This window comes from Tachypleus tridentatus, chromosome 1, assembly GCF_004210375.1.
Source record: "Tachypleus tridentatus isolate NWPU-2018 chromosome 1, ASM421037v1, whole genome shotgun sequence".
In the NCBI taxonomy this organism is placed as follows: Eukaryota; Metazoa; Arthropoda; class Merostomata; order Xiphosura; family Limulidae; genus Tachypleus; species Tachypleus tridentatus.
The window spans coordinates 100,984,703-101,005,905 of record NC_134825.1 but is presented as its reverse complement, the minus strand read 5'-3'; the positions used below and the strand labels follow the sequence as shown (position 1 = coordinate 101,005,905).

Genomic DNA, 21,203 nt, shown 5'->3' with positions numbered 1-21,203 from the left:
CAAAATATTTGAAAACAGTTTTAAAACTGACCTACAATACAACTGAATAAAAAAAAACTAGTGTTTTATGAAACTGAACTTACAATTTGCTTGATGTAATAATATTCACGTATTTATAGAAAGCACTTAACTGTACATTTTACAGATTGACAAATAAGATATTGAATGAATATGTGCCCAGTGCCCATTAAATTTTGAAACAAAGTAGTAAGAAAGGTATTAAACCTTTGCTGGTCAGTTTCACCCAACATTGAATATACAAAAATAATTATGTTTTGGTTGGAATGTAAATCTAATAACTGCTTACTTCTATCATAATCTGCAAGTACACCTGTATTCAAATTTCAAAATTTAATTAAAAATATAAATTTAACTATTTAAATAATTTTAGCATAAAATACCTAAAAATTGATAAATTGTCATTTTTAAATATTTTTTTAGTGCAAAGTACAAATAATAATTATATCAAAATCCCAAAATTCTGTAAAACTCCAAAAAGTCTCATTTGTCAATAACACACTTACTGGAGTTTGTATATTTTTATGCTTGTTCCATAGCTCAAGTTTATGGTTGTTAAGAAACTATCATCGCTTGGGAATATAATTAGCCACATGTGTTACTTCTCACAATTTACCTTCTCTGTTTGAGGTTTTATTATTGACTATAATCCTTCAACTTTTTATGTCACAGCATGTGGTCTCAACAATTACTAATGGAACACAGATTTGATAACATCTAGAGGCAAAACAAAATACCACTACACAGATCAGATTATAACACTCTTAGCTTCATATTCATACATGCAACAGCCAATGTATGTGTGTGTGTGTGTGTGTGTGTGTGTGTGTGTGTCTGTGTGTCTGTCTGTCTGTTTTATTCTGTGTTTCCTGAATAGTTAATCCTAGGAAAAACAATTATTTATCAAAATGCTTCTTTTTTAAGAGGACATTTTTGACATTTTCATTATTGATACAGTCTTCGTATAAATGTTTCCTTTAGTGAGGGAATTTTAACCCAACCCATAACTTGTAACATCTGAAACAAATAACTCATATACAATTTATCTCTCTTAACACTTCCACAAATCCTTCACTTTGCAACATGGATTTTTAACTTTCTTCAAGAGTAATAAACTATTTTGAAAAGCTCAGAGATATCCTTATCTAAGTATGTTATTAAGTATCACCAGTTAACTAACTTAATACAAGCTCTAAATCTGTAGAGAAAGAAAAAAGAAAACCTCCCACATAGGCTAGTTTACATACACAAAAGACTTCCTCAATTAACCAATTAAAAACAAATATTTGGAGATAGGAACATGAAAGTGAAAAATTCACAGAGAGAGAGGAACATGTTTAGGTGTACATTTGTTGTTCCATTTATACATCTGTATTTTTTTCATGTCAGTTTATGTACCTCAATGGAATGACAAAATGCAGTTGTAAAGAGCCCACTAGATAATTTTGTGGCACATATACTATTATCCAAGCAAATGAGTGAATTACACTATTTTTTATTTATTCATCACTATTTCTAGGAACTTTTCCATAAATTCTTCCAACAGGCATATGTTAGTAGAATACATAAAATGGTGTGAAAGCAGTAATTTATAGATTAGAGAGAAAGTAATTACAAAGAACCACACATAGATGAACAAGGGAATCTAATAGAAAGCTAAGAAGACATAGGAAATATTCACACCTGTGAATTTCATTAACTTTTTTTTAATGCACTTTTTTTGTTCCTAAAAATGTTTCAACATTACCTTATATTTATTTGATATATACATTATATTTTTTGTTTATAATAAAAATTCTATAACCTGAGCACATTCAAAAGGTAGATCTTCCTTCTTCAGGGACAAACTGGGAGTGGTGATATAACCAAATGAGTGATATATAAAGGAAGATGGGTGAAGTAATGAAGGTCACCTATGATTCCAAATGTTTTGAATCTTTTACAATGTACTATTGTTAGTGTACCTCATTTCTTGTGCAAAACACCTAGAAATGAGGGAAGTATGTAAAAACATGTTACAGATGTTTTAAAAATGGTCAAGAATAACTCTACTTAACTGTTGCTAAATTGAAATAAAGGTGACACATAAAAACTGACTGAAAAAGGAAATGTTAAACAAATCAACTTCTAAAGACAAGCATGGAAAATTATTATACAGTTTTTAGAAAGATTAGTTGTAAAAATTGAGAATTTATACTACACAAAAAAAAAGTATTTTTCTGACAAAGAACAAGCTAATGATTGGATATTACTGATTCCAGGTTCTTGATTTATTCCAACAAGTTGAACATTATTTAGGTTACCAATCCATTAAGCTTCTTTTATCTCTCTATCAGTTTTAAAGTAGGTTTCAATGCTGACGAGAGTAAATAGAATGACTGGTTGACTGAAGTGTTGGGCAACAAAAAGATATTTTATCAGTGTTAATAGAAGATTCTTGGTTGGAAAAATGTTCTCCAAGAGTCATTTTGGTATGCATTTTTTTACATTGAAAAAGGTAATTGGTATTCTGTGTTCAACAAAAGATTTCTTTAAACATTTTAAAGTTCCTCTGGTTTTGCTTTTCAATAAAAAGAGTCAATAGTTTTTAGGAACTTGCACGTTTGACAAGAAGCCTTATTAAATGGATGACAATAATTCTTTGATGGGGTGTAATTCACTTTTGCACGAACACGGATATTTTTGGACTTTTGCTTTTTTTAAAATGAAACAACAGAAACTATAGGAAGTATCTATTTAAAGCAATCATTCATTTGTAGGAAACGAAAATATTTTTCAAAACGTGTGAAATGCTTTTGAGTTTAAAGTGAATGGTTATAACTGGTAATAACTAGGTGATTCATTGCTCAAGTACCTAAATGAACACTTAACTTTTCTTAACAGACACCTAATCCTTTCAAAATCCATCAGCAGAGCATAAATAAAAGAAATACTAGTTATAACCATTTCTGTTTCCACATCTAATTTCTGATAATTAATTCACTTTGGCACTAAAGACCTGAAACAATCCCTTAACACTACTGAAAACTGTTTCAAAAAACCCCAACACACAACAGCACGTATCTTTTCAAGAACTGATATGCTAGTCTGTACTCAACACCTTAAAGATACAAGTCAGTTCTGAACCAGTTGCACTTTTTCCAGTAAACAAATTATAATCAGAAGTTTTCAAAACTATTGATTCCCAATATTTATAATAAGAGTACACACTGGAATAAAACAGATTAGTCTTACACTATCAATGTTTTCTGATAAACCATCTGACAGTTGAATAACCTTCATGAACAACCTGTTGTGCTTATTTGAAGACTTTGAAAGACACATAATTTTGGATTCTTCAGACACAGTTTCACGACAAGACACCACTGGGTCAGTTTTTTTTAGTGGAATTCTATCATGATCTTCCTCCAATTGTTTCAAGCAGATTTCTAAGTGCAATTCTCCAGATCCAGCAATAATATGTTCCCCTGATTCTTCAATAATACACTATGAATAAAATCAGTTAAATAAATGAAAACATTTTTTATTTACATATTTGTTTAAAATTTTAATACTAATTTTGTTAAATTCTATAATTTTTTCAGTTACAAATAAGAGTTGAGTACGAAACTTAAGAAGCAAAACTACTATCATTGACATGTGAGTATACTACTTTCTTTTGTAGATCACAAATTTTTAACAACCACACATTTCAAGTGTGTGAAAACTAGGAGAAAGCCATAAAAATAGGAGTTATCCATTCTAATGAAATCCATAAACACTTTATAGCAACATTAGTTTTATTTTGAAACATATCTTTATGCAACTCCCAAACACCCCAGTGTAAAATAAATCACATTACAAACATTAAACATTAACTCTAAAGTACTAACATCAGGTGTTAAGAACAATTATTATACACTCTCCATGAAGATATAAGGGAAAAACTAAAAGTTCGATTACCATGACAGATACAGAATGAAAATAACATCTCACAGTGACAAAGTCAAATTAACACATTTCTGCAACTCCTGAAGATACATCTTCAGTGAATTCAAATCAGAAGTACAGTTTATGGCAATTACATAAATGCCAGTTTATTAAGCAGCAGCTAAATTATTGTTAATAAAATCAAAACTTGGCATTTCTAATTTAATTTTTTCGCTCCTTGACATAAACGTAAATACAATTTTCTGTATTTATGTAAAATCCTTAAAAGAAATTTCACTCTTCTTTGATTTCTTTAAGTAATTAACTTTACACAAGAAAATTTCAGTATCAAATTAAAACAATATATGTATAGGTTGAAAATTCAACTCAAAATACCCAATAGCAAAAACCATACCTTATTTTGTAAGTTAACCTTAATAAATAAAATAAATAATACCTAAACCATTGGATCAGACTTAGCTAAACACTTCAGGCCTTCTACAAGTTTGGGCAAATCAGCAGGATTCTGTGGTTCAACAGTAACTTGAACAGGACTTACAGAGAACTTCATCACCTAATTTTCAAACCAAAATAAATTCACATATTTAAATTCCAAATATTGTAATTTAAAAGATGCATTACTAACTGAAAATTTAATGGTTTCTTAAAAAGCGAATACAAATCTTGAAACAGTGTATTAAAAGTACAGTTTCTTTTCATACTACTAGGTGACTTCCACTCTTTATTTTTTATATTAGTAACACTATAACAGAAGTGTCAGTAAACATTCTATGGCAAAAACTAGTCAATGTACCAAAACAATAATAATTTCTATAAAACAAGTTGTTCTTAAGCAACTGTTTCATCTAAAACAAGTTACGGAGATTCCACACTTTCAGAACCATAACAATAAAACTGGCTTTGTATCACTTTATTTTAACCCTATTGACATGGGTATCCTTTACTGTGAATAATACAAAGTTTTTGCGTTTTACATTAAAACATTCATAAAACAACTTTTTTATTATGTTATACCAATAAAACCAAGTTTTAATTTAAGCAAATATCTGAAATGTATTTAGGTTTTAGGAATTACACAAAGGAAATTTGAGATTTTTGAGAAGTATTTTTAACCTTAGCATGAAAATCACTTTGCACACAGACTATCAAAACACTCAATATATTCGTGGACAAATCTTTATTGTAGTTTATTACAAATACTTTGCAATACTTTGCTAAAAACATGATTTTCATAGTGAAAGACTTATCATTTTAACTTAAAAACTGTTGAATTTATGAATTCAAACTATATTGAATGTTATAAATATTAAATCTATAACAACTTTAAACACGTAGAAAGAGGTCTGGTGGTAGATCAAATTGACTGAGCCCGTGTCAAGTGAGTTAAAGCTATGCTTTAGAAAAAAGTATTTATTTGAATGAAATAATTTTATTGAAAGCTTCAGGTTATGATTTAGGTATATTTTCTCCATACTGACTCAGTTTATTACACCAATCATGTAACTCCAAAATGACTAAAATTCCCACACTATAACTTTTAACATTTTGTGTATCTCCTAAAATTTTGCAAACTTTTATTGCACTTTAAATGTCTTCTGTAGACAAAAAAATTATAACTTCTAATAACCTATTTTTATAAAACTTTATCCATGAGTACATGGAGTCAGAATGTTGACTACCCCATGTGCAAAGTGGTTTTCATTGTAAGATTAAAAATATTTTTATTCATCTGAAAAATGTCAAGTTTCATTTGTGAATTCTTCAAAATATTTGTGGTCACTTTGAATGACATCGTTACCAACATAGAAACATAAAATAAATCTACACTGCCTTTCTTTTTTTCAAGAATAACTGCAAATTGTAACATGAAACTAAAACTGTTTGTGTTAAATAGCTTAATACTCATAGAAGTATAGATTTCTTTGTACTTAATTTTGTTTTATTTTCCTTTGAATAATGTCCAACTAATAATCCTGTCAAATAAGTTGTAAATCACTAGGTAAACTAGTAGCTCACCTTACGTATTGAATGACATAGCACAGAAACTGCTTACAATCATACCTTGTGAAGAATATCAAAATTTTTCTTTATCTTACTTAATCTAACCTAATAAGTGTTTATTTAATGTTTATATTTTAGTTACTTTTATAATAATAAATATGCACATGATTAATTTAGAATTTCTCACAAACCTATAGGAAGAATATCTACACTGGCCATCCTGAACTTAACAATGATAAACTAGAGGAAAGGCAGCTAGTTAACAACATCCACCAACAACAAAATAGAGGGATTAACTGTTACATTACAACACTCCCATAATTGAGAGGGCAAGCATATTCTGCGACTCTGAAAAAAAGTGGTCTTAATAGGGAAGTGGTCTTACTGGAGATTGACCAGTTTATCTGTAAAATATTTGAATATTGAATTGTAATGTCATATGTGAAACGTCTTTCCACAACGTACTTCCAAACAATAATTTTTGAATATTTTTAAATTTATTGCCTTTATTTTCATTATTCAAAGTAGTTTACAAATTTTAGTCAGAGCATGTGTGCATATATTTTATTACATAAAAAACTGATTTTGGATTGTTGTTTTTTTCTATATTATTTAATCCTTTCACAACAGGTCATGGGTCAAAAGCCTTATCATTCCATTTGTTGACTTGCATTCAAAATTTCACTAAACTACTAATTTATGAATTTTATGAATCAATAAGTTTGAGTGTTTTCCTGTAGCAAAGCTGCATCAGGTTATCTGCTATGTCCACTCAGAGGAAGTGAACCTCTTATTTTAACATTGAAAAAACTGAAGACTTACTGCTACCCCAGCAGTGGACCAATAAATTTGATATCAAGCTGTATATTATAATTCAAACTTTAATATTATATATGAGTTAATTTCTTAATTTAAAAGTAAATATTAAGAGAACATAACTAAATATAGATTTGAGTGAGTTGTGTGGTGTGTTGAATGCAGCATTGGTTAAAATTAGATATTTCTGATGTAAAAATACTAAGTCTATAGTAACTTACCAAGTAGGAATTCAAATTACTGATATTAACAAACTAGAATATAAAATAAGAACCTTATATCTTTTTATTTTGCTGAGATATGGCTTATGCACTGAATCAAACACAATGGTCCATTTCACTTATAACCATTTTTTTGAAACAATCCTTTATGTACACTTACTTCAATATATGACATGAAAATAACCAATCAACAGCTCAGAATGTCCCCTTTTGGTTTCCTCAGCCATTTAAATCTGTTAAAAGGCTACCACACTTGATTGGCATATTTGTTGGGGTCAATAAAGACATTGAGAAGATGGTCTTTAACGAGCTGTAGCAGTTGAGCCAAAGGGATGTAGCAGTCTGTCTTCACCGTCATCAACAAAGGAGCAAGAACACAATTTTGATATGGCTAAGATTCACTTAACTATGCAATGTGGCAGCAAGATAGCACTTAGATACTGTGCTTTCATGTGCTTATTGAAGCCTGTAACAAAGTCTTGGTTAAGTTACTTTAAGATTTTGAAGCACCTAGGTTTTATGCTCGTACTGATCACAAGAGCATGTTCAAATTCACCAACATCACTCCAACATAATGCAATACTTTGTCTATCTTCTGCTTGCTTCCTCCCACCTTTTACACATAATGTTTTGTCTGGTAAACCACAGTTTCATCCATATTGTAGATGTCTCTAGGTTCACATCCCTCTATAACAGCAGGCAATTTGGCATTCCATTCATCAACTGTCATGACACTGACATCAACACATTCAACAGTGATTGTTTTGTCTGGCACTGAACTTATCAAGCCATTTAGACAATGGTTTAACATAAAAAAAGACTCAGAGTAGTGGCTATTGTAAGTGCTTTTTTCTTAAAATGTAGGTCAAAAAACTGGAATTTTTATCACACAAGTTATTTTTATATCAAAGTCATATTGAAGCTACAAGGTTGTCATTCACAAATCTAAAACAAATGTGTTTTTGTGAATACAACTGATCCTCTTTAAGCATTGTCATATATTCAGCCTAAGTTTTGCTGGATTTATATCTAATCAATATTGAACTCTTCAACTAATTTGCACTGGCTTTTATATCTGGCATTATGTGGCTGAATAACTTTGATTTCATCTGCCAGTGATAGCTCAAGACAATCAGATGGCTTTGCCTTTGGTATTATTTTGAAATTTCTATGGTATGGAGCATTTTACAATAAACTCATGTGTAATTGAAAGCGTATAAACTGATGTTTTTCTCATTGACTGATACAGTACTTATACACAGTGTATCCGTCACTGTAATGTTATCTAAGAGTATGTGAAAACATTGTTCTTTCAAGTGGCTTCTTTTGTGTTTGCCTCCTATAAAATTTATAACCAACAGAAGGCCATGTGATGATACAAATGATCGAAAATTTATCTGATGAGAAAAAATTCCCACAAAAATACGATGAATTTCTAAATGCTCAAGTCACGTGATGATAGAGCCAGAAAAATACTGACAGATACCCAGCTTTCTCAGCTGTTAATTATTCTGTGTTCTTCTGTGCATTGTTTACCTAAAGAAAACATTAGTTTGTAAACTAATAGCATTGGTAAAAGTATTACAGCTCACATGAAAGAACAATCAATAGCAAAAAAAAAGTCACACAGTTAAGTGCTATATTTCTTGTTTTTCTTAACTTTTTTTTTATTTACTACAATAAAAGTAATTAAAACTTGGAAAATTTTAGACCAGATAAGGTTAAATTAGATAATATAAATAATAATGATAATAAAATTTTTCAGTGAAGTGCACTCAAGAAGAGTAACAGCTGGATAGTAGCTTTATATAACTTGATTAGTATAACATTTGTTTCATGTAACCATCTATTCTGAAACTTTTTATAATAGGAATTTTAAAAATCAAGTCCTAAAATGCAATAAAACAATAAAATTTAATTAGAAACACCAGAGTAATATAAAACTGAAAGACATTCAATGTTCTCCAATACTGAGAAAAACTGCAATAACAATGACTACATTTGTTCATGTTTATATTAACAAAAAACAAGAAGCAGGCAGTTGCAATGTGGAAAGTCAACAAAAACCTCAGAACTTATTTCAGTGATCATAGTGTGGAAGAGAGGATTGGTCAGCCTGGAGCAATATTTCATAATGGTAAAGATGGGCAAATTGTCAGAACTGTAATGTTTGGCAGCCATTAGATGGGGTATACTTGGGGAGATGGTTGCTCAGGGAGTCTAGTATAGTATAAAACATCAAGAAAAATGCAACAGGTGGACATGACAATTGGTGTGATTTTCTAGTTTATAGCTCCATAAACAAACAAGATTGAAGGCTATAAAAGTAATGCTGTGACCACGTAATATCTATTAGTAATTTACATTAAATTATGTACTTCACGTACAGGTGATTAATCAATTAATAGAAGAGCAAATGTCATAATTCTTGTTTCAGAGGAGATTGAGGATTTTTATAACAACTCAAAACTTGTATAATATTAAAATTTGATTAATTTACAATGTGTTGATGCCAAGTTCTTTTTTGTATACAATGATAAAAAGTAGTTTAACTTTGAATATAACTCACTAAAAAGTTGTGACATACACACTTTGACTTGAAATTTTACAGGGATGATTCATCTTAGTTTAAAAAACATTTATTACACTTAAAATACTCAAAAACGCAAATATTGTTAGTTTGTATAACAAATTATTACTCTTATTAATGTACTCTTCACTTCCACAATAATTTTCTGTTTACATCTACAAGATAATGATGGTGTGTTATCTTACTCTCATGTTGTGGGCTTCTTTGAACGTTGTAATGGTACCAGTTTTTACTAAAAACATAGCACATCTTCCATAGGTGCTAAGAATAAAAATACTTTATCTTACAGTTTTAATATTTTATTTTCATAAGCTCTAAAACCTCCTAAATGTATATATGTTATTTACAGTAAAGGTTTATATTTTATTTATTTTCTATACCCTAACACTAGTTCCAGCTGAATTATGAAGGTACAAATATATATAACTTTAAAAATTATGAAATAAAATGGTCAATACTCTTTTTTTTTTCCTACAATAATGACTTTATTTTATATTTTTGGTTTTCACATATTCATAATTTTAGTTGTGTACCTTTTTATAATTATTTTCAATTTTGTTGAATGAAGCTCTGAATTCAAATGTGTAGCAAGCTAGCCCTAGTTTTTCTCAGAGTTCCATGGCAAAAAAAAAAAGTATTTTTCAAATATGTGTTTTAAAATGTAAATAACCAAACCAGAATATCCATAAACAACTATAATTTAATTTAATTTCCGAATAAGCTATACATATGTTAAAAAACATTAATGTTATAAGTATCAACTTGTCTTACAACACACATATCAATCACTTCTGGATTAATATTTACCCCCACCAAATTCAAAAGGACAGTTGCAAGCTTGAAATAGACAAGTACTTCAAATAAGAACTTATGGTATTGAATGTTAAAGATATATGTACAATGTTTCACTTGACAGAGAAGTCAGGCCGCTAAAACTGTACACCTGACTGATTATAGATTATGTTTACATTACTTAAACAGCATAGATGCTATATTACTGAAACTATATAAAGTAAATGTAAGAACTGAGAGCCATTACACATCATATCATAATAAAATTAAAAAGGGAAATTCTTTTAAAAATTATTTTTTTAAATTGAAATATTAAAACTTCGATAGTATAAGAATTTTAATTATACATTAAATTATGATGCTAATTGTACTGACAAAACATTGGTAATAAAAGTTGTTTAACCCTTTTCCAACAGGTTCAGAATAAAATACGGAAGTTTGTATACACATTTGCACATTAAGTACTTATACTATAACTTTATCTTCACAAAATTTGGTGGACTGTTAGTAACAATCCAAATCTTGTACACAAAAAAATCATTTTCTAATAAAGTATTTTTACTAAAGAATGGTTCGTGAAAATATCGAGTTTGTTACATTACTGGTCTGAATGCAAAGAGATTTTCTGGATATATTTAAAAACTATTCTTCTTGCTAAAAATCTCAAATAGAGTTTGTGTAATCTCTAAGACTTCATAAATACATTTCAAACATTTGTTTTCAGTAAGACTTTGTATTTTGTCTGTTATTATCTCTAATTATACAGAGTCTATTAACTAAACCAACCTCGTAACCACCATAAACAATTTAAAAGTATAAACTATGTTTCATTCATTCTAAAAAGACTATAAATTATATAACATGAAAACACAAATGTTTTGTCTAAATAATTTAAATCTCATAACATTATATATTTAATATGTTGACCTCACAGTTGTACCTGACTGAAAATACAGTTACAACACAGCACACATGCACTTATGTTACTAAATCCAGTAATATAAAACTGAACTTTCATCTTTACTAAGTGACCTGTTTTAGCTGTGTTTTAGTCAACTAGTATTTTATAAAATACAGTCACATTACAATTATTATATTTTACACATATAAATAAAAACAAGTTCTTGAATTTATTTTTCTTGAAATATAGAACAGGAGATGAAAAATTAAAACAAAAAATTCTCTCTTCTTCTTACAGCCTGTATACTCAATAGCTGCTTCTTGTATCTTGCTAAACATTGAGAAATTTCACATGTGGAGGATGTGAAACAAAATAATTTTTAGGTGTATTATATACACATCTGAATAACCAAAACAAGCATAACTATATCAATACCATAAAAATTTGCCATAATTTATCAAGTTTAATAACTAAGCTGTATTTCAGTCTTAAAAAATATGGAATTCTGAAGCAGACGAAAGACACAACATACTTTCTTGAAATCTTGTTTTGAAAGAATGCCATGGCATCCTAATACATGAAAATGGCTAAGAAAGCCACTAGGAGGACATTCTGAGTTGTTGATTGATTATTCACATCATATACACAAATAAAGTGTATATAAGGGACCATTTCCAAAAATGAGAAGAGGTAAGTGAAACCACTGTGTTTGATTCAGTACACGAATGATATCTCAACAGACAGAAATAATACTAAGTTCTTATTTTATATTCTTGCTTTTAATAACAGCAGTTTGACTTTTTAATTTGTAAGAAAGTATAGACTTTGTATTTTGACATTGCAAATATTTAATTTGAACCACTGCTGCATTCAACATACCAAATGACCCATAAAAATTGATGTTTAAGTTTTTAATATTTACTTTTAAATTAAGAAACTGAGTAATATATAATACTAAGATTTGAATTATAATCTAAAGTTTGACACCAAACTCACTGACATAAATTCATAAATCAGTAGTTCAATAAAATTTTGAATGCAAATCAACAAACACAATGACATAATCTTTGACCTATGACCCACAGCAATAGAATTAATTAAGTTTTAAATTCATCTTTGTAAAACATGATATTTGCATGACATGCCAAAAAGATCCAACCCTTTACTTATATGGTTAACTTATGCTTATTCGCTTAACTCACCTTTGGATAGATTTTTCAACTACATCTTCCTTCTTGCTGGGTACAAAATTTGGACCCATGATACAGCACTTCAAGCCTGATGCTACAGTGCCAGAGAATACATGTCCAAAAGTATAGAAACGCCCTTTATCAGAAGTTGGAACCATTTGATGATGTCCATTTGGATCACAGTTCTTAATGGCTAAAGGAATTAAAAAATATCAAAGATATATTTTAGCACTAATATGTAACATATTTGTGATGTTAGCATACATTTTTGATGGAAAGTAGGAAAAATGTTATATAATTAAAATCCACATTAATATTTCTAATACAGTAAGCATATTGTGTAAGCTACAATCTTCATTTAACATTTTTTTACATACAAACTAACACTCTTGCTACAGGTTAGGTCAAATTGACCAAGTTCATGAACCCAAACTGACTTTTATACCCTCTATACTATAACTTCTAATAAGTTTTGTGTATCTTCATAGAAATTTACAAGCTGTCATCTAGCAAAAGTCTTCTGCAAATAAAAAACTCAGAATTTTTACTGAAGTATTTTTCCTAAAAATTGTCGAGTGATTGTAAACAAATTAAAGTGTTGACTTCTTCAAGTGCAAAGTGATTATGTTAAAATTAAAAATACTTCATGTGAAAATTGTAAAATTTCATTTAAATAAATTCTATAATCTCCTAAATAAATGTAAAAAATTGTGTTTTATGTTTTGTCTACATTAACTCTATACAAGGTCCATCAATTTTACCAACTTTGTAGCCACCATAAATTTAAATTTTCCTTTTTTTAATTACTAGAATAATTTCAAATTGTAACATGAAACTATTGAAATTTTATTGTTTCATTTCTCTTTGAACCTTTTCTTACTAATAATCCTGCCCCACAAGTTGTAAATCACTTTGCATCAAAATCTTTCACTAAACCACAAAACAATGATAGCATCAGTGACCTTAAAAATTAAAAAACCTTATCCTTTCACAATTTTAAATATACAAAACAAGAGATTTGCTACAATTATCCCCACTGAAACTTGGATAACAAATACAAAGGAACAGTATGTGTTAAACGTTTTGGCATAATGTTTCAACAAAAAAGAACTTTTAAGAGATTCTTTGTAATAAAAAATAAATTTAAACTTAATGTTTAACATTCATTGCTTGAGAACATAGTGAAGTAAACAGCTTATTCTCTCAACTCTTACATAGTTGAAAGAAAGTTTTACAACTTGTTTTTATGTGCCTTAAAATGTTGCACACAATCAGCTTAAAACTAAAAATTATATACGCAATTCAACAGGCTCCTCATGAGCCACTGGAGGAAAGTTTTATTGGAAAAATTCCCAATCTACTTTCTTTCTTAATTTGAACAGAATGTTAATTTTACATGTTTATGGCATTTCCACACTCTTTTAGCATTGAAACAGCAAAAAATGAATTGATAATGTGACTGAAGTCCATCAGTGCATCACAAGCTTAACAATCTAGTACAAGAAGTATGGAAGTCTCCAAATAACAAGCAAGATATTCAGAAACCATTTAGAACTACCTCAGCAGATGCTGTGCAGCAATCCGAGTACAATATTATGCCTGAAGTTGCTTTCAAAGTGCTCCTATCTGCTCATCCTCTTGCTGACTGTTGTGATGTTTTGACCTTCTCTACCATATCACAGGTGAAGTCTTTTGTATCTCAGTTGAAAACTAATCTTACAAAGGTCACAGCAGAAGCATAAAAGGTGGGCAGTTGCTTAATTAATGATTCTGAGAATGTGGCTTTATTAATATATACTGAATCTGCTAGAAATAGGTAGATCATAGTACTAGCTAGTATGGAGATTATACCCACTAACAATTGCATTTTCTAAACTATCATCAATGTATGGCAGTGATGTTGGCATGAATATGTTGTTTATTTCTTATATATTTATAATACCTATATTTGAGCTTCAAAAATATTTTCAAAATTATCACTTCTTTGTTCTGTGTCACATAAAGTGTCTTACCTTCAATTTTATCTCTTCAGACATTAACTTTAAAAATACTGTTGTAGTTTCAAACTAATTATAATCATGAATTTAATATTTTAATCTCTTAGTTTCTCTATTTGCTGAGACACCAATAAATTTATCAAGCTCATCAGAGAATGTCTAAAATTTCACAAGCAATGCACATCTTGCACTTCAGTGCTCACTTCCAATTTATGTTGTGCTTGTTGAAAATACACAATTGATTTTCATTTGGAAAGCCCTAGCAGTTTTGAAAGTAAAACCTACTAAAAAGAAATATATATTCACTCTTTGCATAAAAATCTCTTTCACTCCAACTGAATCAGTAAAGGCTTTGCAAATTTACAGAAAAATCAATCGTCTAACAACTAAATTAAAATATTTGATATTTTGAGTTAAAAAAACAAAAGATTTGCAGTGTTTATTAAAAGCTTTCCAACTTTTTGCAGACATACTTTTAAAATTCAGAGTTATAGCATATATTAGTAGGTACAGCTTGTGTGCAGATCTTGGGTCAGTCAATGTAACCAAGTCCATGAACAGATGATTAATACTGTAGTATTTGATTTTTTTACATGTAGAACCTGGATATTTGAAAAAGCATTAAAGGGAGAAATCCCAGTGAAGACAAACATTTTCTGTTTATTTCATACAATTACTTAAATATATGATACTCTAACTGAAATAGTGTATTTCCTGACCAATTATAATCAGTGATGTTGAGAAAACCCACTTGTAGAGAAAAATATACATGTAAAAATGGCTCATTTGGGTTGAGAAAATATTTTACGTAGAGGAGTGAACAACGTTTCGACCTTCTTCGGTCATTGTCAGGTTCACAAAGAAAGAAAGAGGTAACTGACCGGAAGTTGACCACATGTTTGAAAGGGGTACTGTTAATAGTGGTGTAAGGTATGCTAGTTCAAACATAATGGTAACAGATAAGTACAAATACACAAAGAAAACACAAAGACTTACACTTCTCGTACAATTGTACAATAATAATCAGTGATGTCAAAAAAACCCACTTGTAGAGAAAAATATATATGTAAAACGGCTCATTTGGGTTGAGAAAATATTTCTCAACAATATTTCAAATATGTGGTCAGCTTCTGGTCAGTTACCTCTTTCTTTCTTTGTGAACCTGACGATGACCAAAGAAGGTTGAAACTTTGTTCACTCCTCTACGTAAAATATTTTCTCAACCCAAATGAGTCGTTTTTACATATATATTTCACCAATTATAGTTCACAAAGTTTTTCACTATAAAAATTGAATTACTATAAGCATTTAACCCTTTCACAACAGACAAGTTAAAGAGCATGTCACAGAACTTCAGTTATATTCACAATGTTAACTAATTTACTATTACTGCATACCAACAAAATTAGCATCAAAATGTAGTTTATAATTCAAATTCCTTAATTTAATAGGAAATAAAAAAATGCTGAATACCTTACTGTTCAGTTTATATTATGCCTACCATACAACGTGTACGCTCGTTAACATATTAGAAACTCAAATTCCCATCTCTTTAATTTGCTGAGATATCAATACATTTAGCAAATCTACTGGAGTGGCTCTTCCCAATACTTTATTTCTTTGAAACTTCCTGTTTAATCCCACATAATTTTCTTAAGTACGTTTATAACCAATAGAAAAGAGTGCATTCCATTCTACACAAATTTGACAGTCTATAAATAGCTTGAAGGAGAAAGTCAGAACCTGAACTGTTGAAGTGTGATGACTATTTCTTTGCTCTGAACAGAAACAATGTTTTTCTGTAACCCTGATATTGTTAATTTGAAACCCAGATAAATTACAGGTGTTTCATATGTACTAATGTAGTAATTTAATAAATTTGTTTTTCTAAAATGTATATTTGAGACCTACAAAAATTAACTTTGACTATAATCTGAGTATATTTCATCCATCCCATATCTATCAAAGTAACCATAATGCAGTTGAACAGTAACTTTTTAAAATATATGCACATCTTGTAAAATTTTGTACATTATTAGTAAACAATACAAGGCTTTCATTCATAAAATATCAAATTTTTAAATTAATTTGTTTATGCATTTCTTCTTTTCAAATACTGACTATCTAAGATGCAAAGCAATTTTGATTTTAAGATTATAAATATTTTTATGCATGAGAAAATTGCTAAATTCCACATGCCATCTCTCTGTAGCTTTCATATAATTATCAAAATTTTTTTAAAGAAAACTTTATATTACAATAATCAATGTAAACATATTCCGTATAGAAAGAAAAGGGTTGCTGCAAGTAAAATATTGACTCTATAGGTGTGGATAAATTATATAACTGGATAGAAAAGTGCTGGATGGAAGAAAAAGTTAATGCAAATGGAGTTCAGTCAAACTGAATTAATGTCATAAATGAGGTACTTCAGGTCTCATTCTTAGGATCTTTGCTCATTTTGACTTAATGTCAATGACACAGATTAAGAAATGATCAATAAATTACTAAAATTTGCAGATTATATTAAAGTTTCTAGCTGTGAAGAGGATGATGTTGATTTAAAAAAGGATTTATATCACTTACTGAGTTGAGAAAATAACTAGCAGATGGGTTTTAATTACAATAAATGAAAAATAATGCATGTGGCTAATCAAAATTTGAATGGGAATAACCTTAACAGTGTTATGAAGGAAAGAGATCTTTGTTGATCAGTCTCTAAAGCCATTCCAATCAGTATACTCTTGATAGTGGTAAACCAAACAGGATTTTAGGTTGTCCGAAAACAGATTCTTTCAAAACAGTTGAAGAGGATACTAGGGAACTTTACAAACAGTAACTTTAAACATAAAATGCTAATGTAGAGGTATTTATGGTAACTATGCTTCATAATAAATTGTAGAAATGTAAAAATATTGCTACAAAATGTTTAAACAGTAAGACTGAATTTTAATAATATGGATTACGTATCACCTTATAGAACATAAGATATCTGTTTTACATGACAATAAAAGGGGGAATTAACATTAGTCTCTAACAGTGATTTTACTGTGTCATAATACAAATTCCATTAACTCTGTTTTGTGGAATATATTTTGAACAGTTCATTGTTCACATATAACAACCAAACACAAAATATATGCATGAAAACTGAAGCAGTTTGTGATTTTAAAATATTAAAATTATTTGTTCTATATTTTAAAGTTTATTATGTAATAGCCATAAGTTTATTATAATACTTCACTACTAGAGAACCAGTAAATTTATTACTTTTAAAAGATTCTTTCCATCTTTATCTTTATCCTCTCCTTTCAAAACAATATTCAGTTTCTCTATTAACTTAATTGTTTCTTCTTTCTTGTAATTCATAATGGCATCAAACACCTAAACAAATAAAGGAAAAAAAGAATACCAATGTGAATTCACATTTGATGATTTACTCCTTCAACTTTTATTAAAAAGTGTAAATGACAAAAATGAATAAAGTTCAATTTTCAACTTATAGTCATCATGTTCAGATCACAATTTAGAAGCACCAGTATCATAAATCAGGCAACTTTCTTATGCCATTAAGTCACAATCATCATTATCCTTGTCTTACAACCAAACCACCCAAACAATGCCATTATGAAATGACAATGTTACATCCTAGCTCCTGTAGAAGTGTTTTTTAATACAAATGTCTGTTTCTACTTAAGATAAAAACAATATGAAAAGTAAATTTAATCTATGAAACACTAAATTTGTGTTACTTCTAAACGCAAAACTTTATTCTCTTCCAGCATTACAAAACCTCTTAAAACCATAGATAATAGTTCAGATCTTGAAGCAAGGTTTTAGTCCAATCCTAGAGAAAGATTCTAAAGATCTTCTTGGTGGCTTACTTAATAAGATATTTTAGCTTCATTTCTATCCTGTTACTTATTCTGTTGGACAGAATGCAATCTTAAGTAAGAACACACTGAAAATTTTGAGATACTGAAAATGTTTTGGTTAAGTGAATAGCTATATCAGTAGACCATTTTTGTTCAAATATTAAATATCAAAGTTTAAACAACCACAGATATTGCAAACAGTAATAAAGTGGAATTGGGGTTGAATTAATCTTTACTGAAACAAACTTAATAATTTCAATGGAAACAGTCAAAGGAGCAATTCAAAACTATAATATTTTGAATAAAGTTCATATACAGAAAGTAAATAAAACATTTATACTTGAAATCCATACCTTATAAATAGGGTCCAGTACAAATATTTGTGAAAGCTCTCTTGTATCCTTCACCAGCTTTTTTACTCCATTTCTTTGTCTGTGGGTTGTAATAGTTTCCTCCCCACAGTTTACCCATAACTTATCAATTTTAAACTTTCCAGCATAGAGTTCTGAAAACTGTTTAAGAGTAAAAGCCCAACCATGCAGACCAGAACCAAATCCAGCACTTCCTTTCATTGGATCAACCTGAAATTCAGAAATTAAAAGTAGGAAATAACAAGCTTACTTAATACTTAGTATATATGCAATTCTAAAAACCCAAAAGTTGAAACAAAGCAGAATATGTCATAATAACGTCTAACACAAGACTTTTACCTAATACCACAGTTCTTCCAGCCAGATGAAATAAGACAGACTTGACTGTCTTCTTAAAACAAACTTCGAGAAACAATTGCCTTTTCATTAAACTAAAAACATTAAAATAATTTAAAATGGGCTACAAAAAAACCACTCACCCATACCATAAAAGCAATGGATTTTTTAAATGTTACATTCACATGTTTTTCAAATTGCAAAACAATAAACAAGGATACCAGTTTTTACACTATCATTAGTACCCTTAGACTAATATAATCCAAATTGTAATACTAATTTTTTAACCTTGTTATATTAAATACAGACCTTGATATCTCCCCATTGGTTCTGTTTCATCACTATATGTAGCAATAATAACATTGATGTTTTCAATATTTCTCTGGAATGTTTGATAGAGTTCCTCAGCCTCTAGCTGTAATGTCAGAAGGGCCAAGTCTCCTTTGTTCATAAATAAAACAGGCTTAATTCGTTCTCCAATAGCCTGACGTAACACAGTTTCTGTTTGAACACATAACCTAAATAACAAAAGAAAATTTCAACACATCAAAACAGCACACAAGTCTAAAAAGTATATTAAACCATGACAATTTAACTAACAATTTTCAACACATCTTCCACAAATTTTCTAATTTTAGAAATGTATGCTACTTCCAACAATCAAGGCTTTAACAGAATGTCCTATTTAATAACACTCTTGAAATTTAATGATATATCAAATTTAAAAATGCAAAAACAGAGATTATCACTTCTGAAGACGTATTAAGAAGGCATCTGTCAACATATTTTTAGTACAATAGCAATTAATGTAAATGAATAATTCCAGTATAACTTCTTGTTCAGATTTATAAAAATCATTATTTTAAAAACATCAAGAAAATATATTTATCATTATGTTTTGTGTGAAAAGTGATCAGTGAACACGTACTTCTCCAACCAAAACTTGAATTCATGACCACCAGATAACAAAGCACTATTTCTTCATTTGTGTTTTCTCTCAAAAAAATTTGTGAAAGATACTACTTGGTAGCAGACTTTCAGAAGCTATTCTGTTTATACAAACTTTGAGACTGCTATATTCCCTCTAGTGCAACCTGAACACACATACCTACAGTGCCATGTTACAATGACCAACTTCACTTTTAGAAAGTGACATCAAAAACTAACTTACTGAACTTTTATTAGCCACTTCAGCACAAAACTAACTTAATCAGAAATAGATATATTTTGCTTATTCATCATTAGTCTCAGACAAGTAATAATATTATATTACAAATTACCTTTCAAGAGTAAAACTGAAAATAGAGGCCTAATATATTCCTTTATTCACCATACCCTTTGCTGGGGATTGCAGTTTTGCCTATTCAAGTCTCTTTAGCATAATTTTGGTCAAAAAACCAAACAGTTACAGTCATGCCTCTTATAACTCACTATAAACATCATACACATACACACACACACACATAATATTATTGTGTTTTAAGCTATAATATCAAGTACCTTAATCATACTTATCTTTTAATTTACAAATCTAAGGTAAAGCTTTACTTCACCTTCGTCCATTCATAATAGCATCAGGCCAGAAAAACTCACCATCAAGTGCAATGATTTCAACTTATCTCTCTACCTTTCTGATTGTGTCCCACATTTGAATCACTTTACACAGAAATATGAAAACTTAAATCATTTGCTATATGGCAGAGCTGGGCAACTGATTGGTTACATATGAGCAGAAATTAAAACAGAACAAAAAATTAATGTTTCCAACTATTATTGTTTTTTGATCTTTCCATGAACTAATTAATCAAAATTACAATTAAATCAACTCATAAAATTTAACAGATGAATTTATATTACAGATAAATTGACAGTTATAGAAATAATCAACTAATTTAAATTAGGATTTTTCGTTATTACTATTTTATTCATGTAACTTAGATATTTCTATTATGTTTGTTTTTAAACAAACAAAAAATAAGCTACTTATTGGACTAATTTTGAATTGTTTTTCTTCTTCATAATACTGCTGGCTAGAGGGAAGGTGATGACTTTTATTTTTATCTTTTGAATTACTTACTAATGAGGAAGCAATCCTATGGCAGTACCGACCTGCACCTTTTTCTTTTGCTTATATGGTTTGAAATACACTGCACTAACTAATCAAA

At 29.2% G+C, this 21,203-nt stretch overlaps 1 pseudogene across 1 annotated transcript in view; it reads right to left on the bottom strand.

Annotated features, from left to right (window-relative positions):
* LOC143232774 (eukaryotic translation elongation factor 2-like) overlaps positions 1 to 20,605 on the bottom strand; it is a 33,151-nt pseudogene extending 12,546 nt beyond the window's left edge. The window contains exons 1-8 of the transcript XR_013017726.1: positions 20,592 to 20,605; positions 19,348 to 19,556; positions 18,685 to 18,912; positions 17,727 to 17,840; positions 12,558 to 12,652; positions 9,762 to 9,837; positions 4,385 to 4,501; positions 3,253 to 3,504 (exon numbers count right to left, since the gene is read on the bottom strand). The product of XR_013017726.1 is annotated as a eukaryotic translation elongation factor 2-like (transcript). The remainder of the gene's footprint in view (positions 1 to 3,252; positions 3,505 to 4,384; positions 4,502 to 9,761; positions 9,838 to 12,557; positions 12,653 to 17,726; positions 17,841 to 18,684; positions 18,913 to 19,347; positions 19,557 to 20,591) is intronic.
* Between the last annotated feature and the right edge of the window lie 598 nt (positions 20,606 to 21,203).